Below are 10,444 nucleotides of genomic sequence, written 5' to 3' on the forward strand. Positions count from 1 at the left end.
GCAAGAACAATGTCATGGGGGGTTGTGCACACAGAAATGAAATGTGCTTGCAGACAGGCTATCGGCCATGGCTCTTGTGATACGTCGAAGGGGCACTTTCGAGCCGAAATAAAAACGCTAAGCATTGCTTCACCTCCTGCCTTTCCTCCTCTCTAGTGTGAGATCTGTGATGCTAAATCCTGGATATCCCACTTCTAATGATGTATGTGGAAGGTGGAGGAAGTTAAGAAGCAGCCTGAGCCAGATTTTAGGGGCGGATTGATTGATTGTTTTGTCGTAGCTTAGCTGAATTTTAGTTAGCCTGAAGCAGGGTGGGGAAATATTAGGGCTATTTTAAGGGCCTATGATTGACAGGGGCCCTAATGAGTTGCAGGGCCCAGTGTAATGTCTTTTTATGGGGGGCCCAGATTTCTGGCAGCGCCCCTGGCCTATAGATCAGTGGCTAGGTTGGTATTGAGGCTTGGTTGAGCATCAGTGGATCCCAATGGTTGTATGACGTGTAAGCTAGTTAACCAGTGTAGCTCTTGCTAAACAACCAGCATGGCAGCTGGTTGAGCAGTTTGGTTTCGTTGGTCAAACTGGAAGACCACCTTGGTCCAGAAGTCCAGAGCTAAGCCGGTCAACCAGCTTGACCAGTTTTTTTGTTTTTTCCAGCAGGGACCTAATCATGCAATAATGGCGTGAATGCAGAGGGCAGGCCAAAGTAAACAGGGATTTCTGTTTGCTGTTTTGCAATGATACCATAAAGGTTGTATGCTCCTCTGTGTTGGAACAAAGCGCTAGAACGTCAATACTTCAGCTGCGAACTGTTCACACCGAACAAGACCCAGAATATCAATGAGGGAGCCGAACGGTAGCTTAAAACAGTGTCTTAAATGGAAAAGGTACACTGGAACGTGCTTTGAAACAGGGGCTAGGCTGCGCTACCAGAATCGTAAATGGAGGCCTACTCTCTAGCCACACAGCCTTCAATGCCCTAGAAGAACCGTGTTTGGTTCCCTAAAGAAGTGTGTTTAAAAGAGGTTTGTATTTTGTGAGAGTGAAGAACCGAACCCAAAACTAACAACCTTAACCTAACCTAACTTGGGTGGTGTACTGCTAATACTGTAGACCACGGTAACTTAAGGGGTTCGTGGTCCAAACTCTCACTACTCGACTATAAATGGACAAGACTTTCGTATAGGTCTTGGTTGTGGACTAAGACCGTTTACTAGAGTATCCGGTATCCTTAGACTAACAAACAGGTTGACTGTTTCACATAAGCAAGGGCGCGATCGTTGTTCTCTCAAACCTTTAGCATGCTACTTTCGTCTGGACGCAGCAGGAACTTCCTGGCAGCATCCAGGCCGGACGAGAAAACGCATTGTCCTCGTTCTGGGCCCCAATGGGATCTCTTAGTTTAATGGCATTAGTTTGAGGAGCAGGTGACGTTTGGGCTTCGGTCTCCAAGGGCCGCAATCGTGGCGCTTTGTGGCGCGGCGTTGCTCCGCCACAACCATCTCGTCGGGCATAATGAAGCCGGGCGGAGCATCTGGCGTTTGGAGATGGTCGCCCGACATCGATTGTCACTCAGAGCGGCGAGGAGAATGGCGTTTTATTTTCTCGATGTGCACGAAAGACTGCGCAACCATAAAGGGCCAATTAGCCCTCGAGGAGGCGGTGGTTCGCATTCGAAGGGCTCCGCCAATGGCGTCGAGCCTGCGTCCACCAGGGCCTATTGATCGCCCGCACCAGTGGGCGGGGAGCCACCACGGGCGGCGTTGACATCGGGGGGGCACAGCTTTGCGTCGTTTGTCTTTGGCCATTTGTGTCACTGTTGTTTTTGATTGATGACCGTCGGATCATTTTCCCATTCTCCTCCTTGATTCTCAGGTCACCTGACTGATGCGGCGCCCCCACAACCCGCTTTGTTCCCCGAGCCCCAGATGGCATCTGCCCACACATCTGTATTGTCCTACACTAATGCAGGCCTCCAGGTCTTCTGATAGAGCGCCCGATGATCCTCAAGGGATGCGAAAGGCAGCTTTTAATTGGCATACAGGAACAACAAAAACCATCAATTTCTCTTTATGGCCCTCATTTACTTTATGTAGAACTTCATGTACACCAGGTCCTGCTCAAGCACAACTTTCTAACGCTCGTCCAGACCTTCTGCTGCTCCCGCCTGCTTGATGGAAGCTCTTGAAATGGAGTGGAGGAGTGCTGTAGAGGGGGGATGAATGCAGGCAGGGCAAATTGAAAGAACCCGCTCAGCAGTCTGGAGCTGTGTAGGTGGATGTGATGAAGGAACAAAGGATGTGATGGAGAGGGTTGCACGTCAAGCTACTGCTGGAAGGCAGCTAAAAATCTTTCCTAAACATACAAGCCTAGAAAACACAAGCCTTATCTACAGGTCTGCGTCCAACAAAATGATCTCCATCCCTCTCAAATATTGACTAGGCCTACCATTTAAAAAATGGGTGGAAGATGATGTGCTTGTTTATGATGCAGTGTAGCTGATTTGCTTAAAGCTTGACTGGAAGCCCTCTCCAAGAACACGCTGTATCGGGCTGCAGCTGAAATGGAGAGGAATGAGTCACAGACCTTACAGTGGGAATCTCTGATTGTTTCCCCAAATGTTCTCGTTGCGAAGACCTCCACATGTAAGATCGCAGCGCTGCGCTGTTCCCGAGAGCATTTGAATGGATGTAAGCCTCGGCTAATGAAACGCAAGGCTATGCAACTTGTTGTCTATGCTCATCTCCACATCCCTGGATGAAAGAGAAATCAATAGATGGTACAGGAATGTAATCACCATAAAAAGTTCTTTCTTGTAGAGCATCAGATACATTGCAATCAGTAAAAACCAGCCTGTTCAATTTTTCACTCACCCCAGATGCTGTTGATCAGCCAAGACATCTTCAAAAGACAAAAACCTAATGATACAAACCACAGGAAGTCAATAGTCACCCAAAGGGGGTGGCGTTTCAGACAATATTCTAATATTTATGTGATGTAGGCAGTGTTGCCAATATAGCAACATTGTCATTATATATATTTTTTAAAGCAACTAGCGACAAATCTAGAGACCTTTACTGGTTTTTGGAGACTTTTGATCACATGTTGAACTGAGAACACACGTTCTTCACTTACTGTCCTCAGCACCCGGGAGCTGCCATCAGCCCCATCCCACAATACTCACAGTGCTCAGTCTCGCAGTCAGAGCAGACCCATACCGCTACACTGCAAATGAACTGTGCATGTCCAAAGCCACCGCTGACCCTGCCCCCGTCCCCTATTTACAGAGCGGGATGTTAATATAAATGCGTCTTCAGAGTGACACGACAATAAATCACTGCATTTAACCAACTTACCTCTAACTACCAAAGTGTCTCTTTTAGGGTCACTTTGCAGGTCCCAAATCTGGATAAAGGAGGAGGGTTGAATGTAGAGTAGCAGTTCCACCCCACATAACAGTCTTTTGATTAAACTAACGTTTACCAACATTTACCAATGTCCCTACAAATGAAGCTAGCTAATATGCTAATTCTATAGCTTCTGTAGCGCTCATTTAGCCACATTAGCTTTATTTGTAGTGACATTTACCTCAAATATTTATTTTCAACAATGTCACAACAAATGAAGCTAGCTAATATGCTAATTCTATAGCTTCTATAACTCTCATTTAGCCACATTAGCTTTATTTGTAGTGACATTTACCTCAAATATTCAATTTCAGCAATGTCACTACAAATAAAGCTAATACGCTAATTCTATAGCTTCTATAACTCTCATTTAGCCACATTAGCTTTATTTGTAGTGACATTTACCTCAAATATTCATTTTCAACAATGTCACAACAAATAAAGCTAGCTAATATGCTAATTCTATAGCTTCTATAACTCTCATTTAGCCACATTAGCTTTATTTGTGGTGACATTTACCTCAAATATTCAATTTCAGCAATGTTACTACAAATAAAGCTAATTTGCTAATTCTATAGATTATGTAGCGCTCATTTAGCCACATTAGCTTTATGTGTAGTGACATTTACCTCAAATATTCATTTTCAACAATGTCACAACAAATAAAGCTAGCTAATATGCTACTTCTATAGCTTCTATAACTCTCATTTAGCCACATTAGCTTTATTTGTAGTGACATTTACCTCAAATATTCATTTTCAACAATGTCACAACAAATAAAGCTAATTTGCTAATTCTATAGATTATGTAGCGCTCATTTAGCCACATTAGCTTTATGTGTAGTGACATTTACCTAAAATATACATTTTCAACAATGTCACTACAAATGAAGCTAGCTAATATGCTAATTCTATAGCTTCTATAACTCTCATTTAGCCACATTAGCTTTATTTGTAGTGACATTTACCTCAAATATTCAATTTCAGCAATGTCACTACAAATAAAGCTAATTCGCTAATTCTATAGCTTCTATAACTCTCATTTAGCCACATTAGCTTTATTTGTAGTGACATTTACCTCAAATATTCATTTTCAACAATGTCACAACAAATAAAGCTAGCTATGATGCTAATTCTATAGCTTCTATAACTCTCATTTAGCCACATTAGCTTTATTTGTGGTGACATTTACCTCAAATATTCAATTTCAGCAATGTTACTACAAATAAAGCTAATTTGCTAATTCTATAGATTATGTAGCGCTCATTTAGCCACATTAGCTTTATGTGTAGTGACATTTACCTCAAATATTCATTTTCAACAATGTCACAACAAATAAAGCTAGCTAATATGCTAATTCTATAGCTTCTATAACTCTGATTTAGCCACATTAGCTTTATTTGTAGTGACATTTACCTCAAATATTCATTTTCAACAATGTCACAACAAATAAAGCTAATTTGCTAATTCTATAGATTATGTAGCGCTCATTTAGCCACATTAGCTTTATGTGTAGTGACATTTACCTAAAATATACATTTTCAACAATGTCACTACAAATGAAGCTAGCTAATATGCTAATTCTATAGCTTCTATAACTCTCATTTAGCCACATTAGCTTTATGTGTAGTGACATTTACCTAAAATATACATTTTCAACAATGTCACTACAAATGAAGCTAGCTAATATGCTAATTCTATAGCTTCTATAACTCTCATTTAGCCACATTAGCTTTATTTGTAGTGACATTTACCTCAAATATTCAATTTCAGCAATGTCACTACAAATAAAGCTAATTCGCTAATTCTATAGCTTCTATAACTCTCATTTAGCCACATTAGCTTTATTTGTAGTGACATTTACCTCAAATATACATTTTCAACAATGTCACTACAAATGAAGCTAATAAACTAATTCTATCGCATTTAGCAACTTTAGCTTTAATATGCATTAATATGCTAATAATATATTTTTTATAACTCTAATTTAGCAACATTAGCTGTATTTGTGGTGATTTACCTCAAATATTCAATTTCAGATATGTCACTACTAGCTAATGAAGCTAATGTTGCTAAATGAGAGCTCTAGAAGTCATGGAATTAGCATATCAGCATTAAAATGTGCATACATCACACTAACTAGCCCCCCAAAAGCATTCAGCCATTGCTGACTATGCTAGCGTTTCAGTGCCCTCTGATAGCTTCATGTTGTGTCCCTTTCTCTTTCTCTGCACATCTCCAACTGCAAACATCTCGTGTTGGCGTGAACACCACTCCGGCTTCTCTGCGCTAATTCCTCGCATCTTCAAAGTCCTGGTTCTCTGTAAATAACAGGCCAGCGCTAGCCTCAGCGCCTCGGCAGCACAGCTGACTTCAGACGCGGTCAGGGCTGCTGTTTGGTAACGCTACAGAGGATCTCTAATGGCGTGGAGTGTCCCACAGCACTGCGAAAGTGAGCGGCGTCATTAGAATGGGGAAGACATCACAGCCTGTCCCACAGCACCCCGGCAGCTGTCACGACTCGGCTCGACTGAACACCGGCTCAGGCAGGGCCGGGAGAGGCAGAGTCAGAGGAGGGGGGTCGACCGCGACTGTGAAACACATTATGATCTGCTGCTGCTTCCAACAACCTACTGTAACCTTTCCACAGTGACTTAGCACTACGCTTTCCTTCAGGGAGGACGGGTATTTAGTGACTCTGGTTCAAGAATTAGGTTGGCGACATCTCCAAAAAAAATATCAGAATCGGGCAGAACATCAGCTGCAGATGATCAGGACCTGGTTAGAGAAGATTCTGAGAGATCTGGTCTTATTTAAACCTCAGACGTTTAGTCTGGTCTGCTCTTGACTGAAGTTGAAGTGAGTGGTGAAGATCACCAGGGCCAGATCCATCGAGATCTCTGAGGTCTTCAGAAAGACTATTGTAGATGCAGATGAGTCTGGGAAGGGGTTTAAAAAGATCTGGGAACTGTTAGAAATCAGCCGTCAGTTAGAGAACAGCTCTTGCAGGTCATCTCAGCAAGTTCAGTCCAGCGGCAGACCTAAAGATGCGTGAAGAAGTCTGGTTTTAGAGGATGGTGTACAAAGAGGGTGTCCTAATTTGTTCACACGGCTCTATGTTCCTGTGATACTGCAGTTCGGATCTCTTGATCCAGGGCAAAGTTTCACGAAGCAGGATTGAGCCAGTCCAATAGGCCAAGAGCTAAAGGGCCTCCTACTAAACAGTCCTCACCTGTGGGTTTAAGGTTTTGTGGCTTACTGAGCAATCCTGCTTTGCAAAATACCCCACAACTCTGGTTCGCTTAGCGTTCCCACCAGCATATTTGACATCGAACCAAAAGGTGTAAACAAAGTCATGTGAGGAAAATGTGAGGTCACAGCCGATTGGGCAGATTTTAATGATGCACATTTGCTGCCAATAACTGCCTAACTCTGCTTTCTGCTGAGGTTTTGACCCTAATGGAGAAACGAAAACGTTCATTTAGCACCAGCTTTCCAGCTCCTTCTCTGGCTGTTAGCAGCCTTCACAGCTGCCAAAACTGTAGTAGTAAAATACTGGGATCCTCTGTATGTGATGAGTAGACAAATGTCGGTGGAGCTCCACAGTGCTTGAACAGTGGAGGCGTGGCAGACCGTGTTTAATAAAGTGAGGCCGCTATGCCGAATTGGTGTCACGTCCTAGCTTATATATTTGTTTATGTGGTATGTATATAACATTAAAACTACCTCTACTATATTTAGCCTGGATAGCTCTCACTTTGCTTCCGGATGATTCTCTATTAGCTCTAAGCACTGAGCCATCTCTGCTGAAAAGTCCAGCTGGTTTTGGATGGTCTAAGCTGGTCTTTGAAGGTCAAAAAGCTGTTGAAAAGTTCAAAAGCTGGTCATCCAGGCAAAAACATGCCCTATACTGGGAAAGAAGCAGGTCAACCAGCTCTTAACCAGCAATGTGTATGTTGCATTTGATTTTGGTCATGCTGGTCATACTAGTCAACCAGCTAAGTCAGCCTGGGTAACCGACAAAGTCAAGCTGGATCAGGTTGATCATGATTGTAGACCAGCTAAACCATCAAACACCAGAAACATACCGTATGCTGGTCAAGACTTAAGCTGGTCAACTGAAAGGTGGAACTTTTCAGTTTTCAGACGCAATGCTGAGCATTATGAGCCCCCCCCCATTCATATTTCAACCAAAAATGTATATATATGTATATGTATATATAACATTATAAAGATACATTATATATATATATTATATTGTGTGTATATATAACACTAAAACTACCTCCACCATGTTTAGCCTGGCTAGCTGTGACCTGTGAGTTGTTTTTCTGCTTGAAATATTATATATATATTAATACAATATAAAAAATGATAGAGGCTAGGTTTATGTTTTCATTTGAGTTTATATATATATATATATATATATATATATATATATATATATATATATATATATATATATAATATATATATATATATATATATATATATATATATATATATATATATATATGAAGTTATGTATTATTAGTTTGATGTTGCGTATATATGTATATAACATTTTAATACTACCTCCACCATGTTTAGCATGGTGAGCTCTCACTGTTTGCTTCAAAGTGGTACTCTATTAGCATCAATAAGACAATCTGCAAAATACAATCAAATTTCACAGACGATGTGACTAGGTTAGGTTTGCGTTTTCATTTGTGTCACAGATGTACAGGTTGCGTCTATAAAGTACTATTAATAATTAGCAAACACTAAAAATGTGTTAGCTTGTGCTCTCCCAAACATGACCGGACATCTGTGGACTGATTAGTTTTTTAGCTTTTAGCGTCGAGCCTTGAGGTTTGCTCTGTTTGACACTGAGTGGTGAGATCTGCCATGTAAACAGCGGCTGTGAGCGGCAGCAGGTGCTGGCAGTAAGGCCAGGAGATTGGGGGGGGGGCATTTTGTTGTTTCGTTTGTTCAGTCGCTCCTGTGCCAATTGAGCGCACACCTCTGTTTCAAACACACACACACACACACACACACACAAAGGCATATGTGGTTCTGAGCTCAGACGCTCAGAGTAAGACATATGCACTCACACACACACACACTTGCTAGTGGAAAAGCAGCCAGGTAGCTGGCTGTGCGCCGCCAAAGCGCTAATAAATCATCAGGCGAGGAGCGCGCTGAGGTCTGGAGACAGCACTTGACTGGATCTTGGAGCGTCGGACCCCTGGTTAGATATGTAAATATCGCCGGGAGGCGTAAAGAATTCCGCGCGCGTCGTCTTGCCTCCATCTGTTCCTCTTGGCACACTGATTTCTGATGTAGGCCCTGGGACGTGGAAAACCCGTGGCTTTCCAAGCCGCTTCGGGCTGCCAGGAATCACAACCGCTGCGTCCTGAGAACCCGTCCGTGTTGCATCGTATCGGCTCCCGCAACTCTATTAAGGGTCGCCCGGGCCTAGCCTAGAGAAGCTACGTGAAAAAAGAGCCGATATGTGTGCTCTTATCTCGACTGCGCAGTTTCAGGTATTGATTTAATGGGGCCCTGGAATGTCAACGTCTATTTAACTTGCCGTGAATAATGAGGAGTTCGGTGCATGGAAGTGACAAACGGTGACCCTCAAGCACTGTTGTTCCTCCTTCAAAAGAACCTCCAGCAGAACCAAAACCAAAAGTCCTGTTATATTTACACCCTCGCGATTGACTTAAACCCCGCCCACTAGTATGGTAGTGTTGATACCGGAGAGCAGCTCATCACCTCTAGATTTTGCTAGTTATAAGAATACAGGTTGCTATGACAACCAGGCCATGCTGACCTGCAACCACTCCTTCTTCTTTTCATCGTTGGCTTCCTTGAAAACAAACTGGACTACCTCAGGTGGACCGAATTGGAGGTAGACGAATATCAGAAGGGAAAGTAGTAGCTTATTTTAGCCTCAGCAAGTTTCATTCAGAGGTAAAATAACAGGGTGGTAAATAAATGCATTCCTTGGCAGAGGCAGAGAGTCCTCACATTAAGAAGACATTTGTTGTCTTAGCCAGGCCTCATGGCTCACAGCTCTTGCGGTCGCCATGTCTGGGGGGATAAAAAAAAGAAAGAGAAATCCATGAGCTGTCTAAACTGGTTTAATTAAGAAGCACAGGAGAGGCAGCGATCATTACCGACGCCGGAGGATCGCTAAGCTGCCAAAAACACATGTGATCAGAGTGCCTTTAATTACCTGAGGTGTAAAGCGAGCCGTGTTTAGCGTAATAACAGAATGGTGGCACAGATATTACAGCAAAACAGGAGTCCCTAACACGCATCAGGCTTTGGTGTGGTGTCGGTCGAGTGAGGGAAGCTGTTGTGATGTTAGCTTGACTTTTAAGGGGAATTCCGATGCTTTTGCAGAACATTTCAACAAATTCCATTTTAGAGAAAACTACCCATGCCTGAAACGTCGCTTTGGCGGAGGGGTACATGTATGGAGATGCTAAATAAAATAGATCCTAGATTTGGTACTGCCAATTAACCCCTCTGTTCCTAGCACTAGTAACGCTCCCAACGCTAGAAGGGTAAGGACTTAACACATGCCTCCCCCTACACATGCAAAGCCAGCCACAGCCAATTGTGCTCTCTGAGACTCCGGCCATTGATGGCAAGGAGGCATGGCTCGGGATACGAAGTCACGACCCTCTGGGCCATAGGGTCAGCGCATTGAGCCACTCAGAGCCAATTTTACAATTATCAGTATTACATACAATACCCAGGAGACACATGGTGGTGGTAGGTTCACTGGTGGATTAGGTGAGGAAATAAAATGGCTGTATTTATGTTGTAAAAATAGTGACCTCTGGTTTCTTTCATTGTAAAGAAATCTGAGTAGGTACATTTCTCTACAATGAGCATTTCAGTATTCATCAATGTATGAAAGTTTGATATTTTAATAGGCCAGGAAAATGGTATAGTATTTTACTATATGCTAATCTTAGTTATAAATGCCTAAATGTTGGGACATAACATAAAGGATATAACTGATGAGGCAACTAGTAGCTAGCTGTT

The sequence above is a fragment of the Salminus brasiliensis genome, chromosome 9, assembly GCF_030463535.1.
Source record: "Salminus brasiliensis chromosome 9, fSalBra1.hap2, whole genome shotgun sequence".
NCBI classification, from domain to species: Eukaryota; Metazoa; Chordata; class Actinopteri; order Characiformes; family Bryconidae; genus Salminus; species Salminus brasiliensis.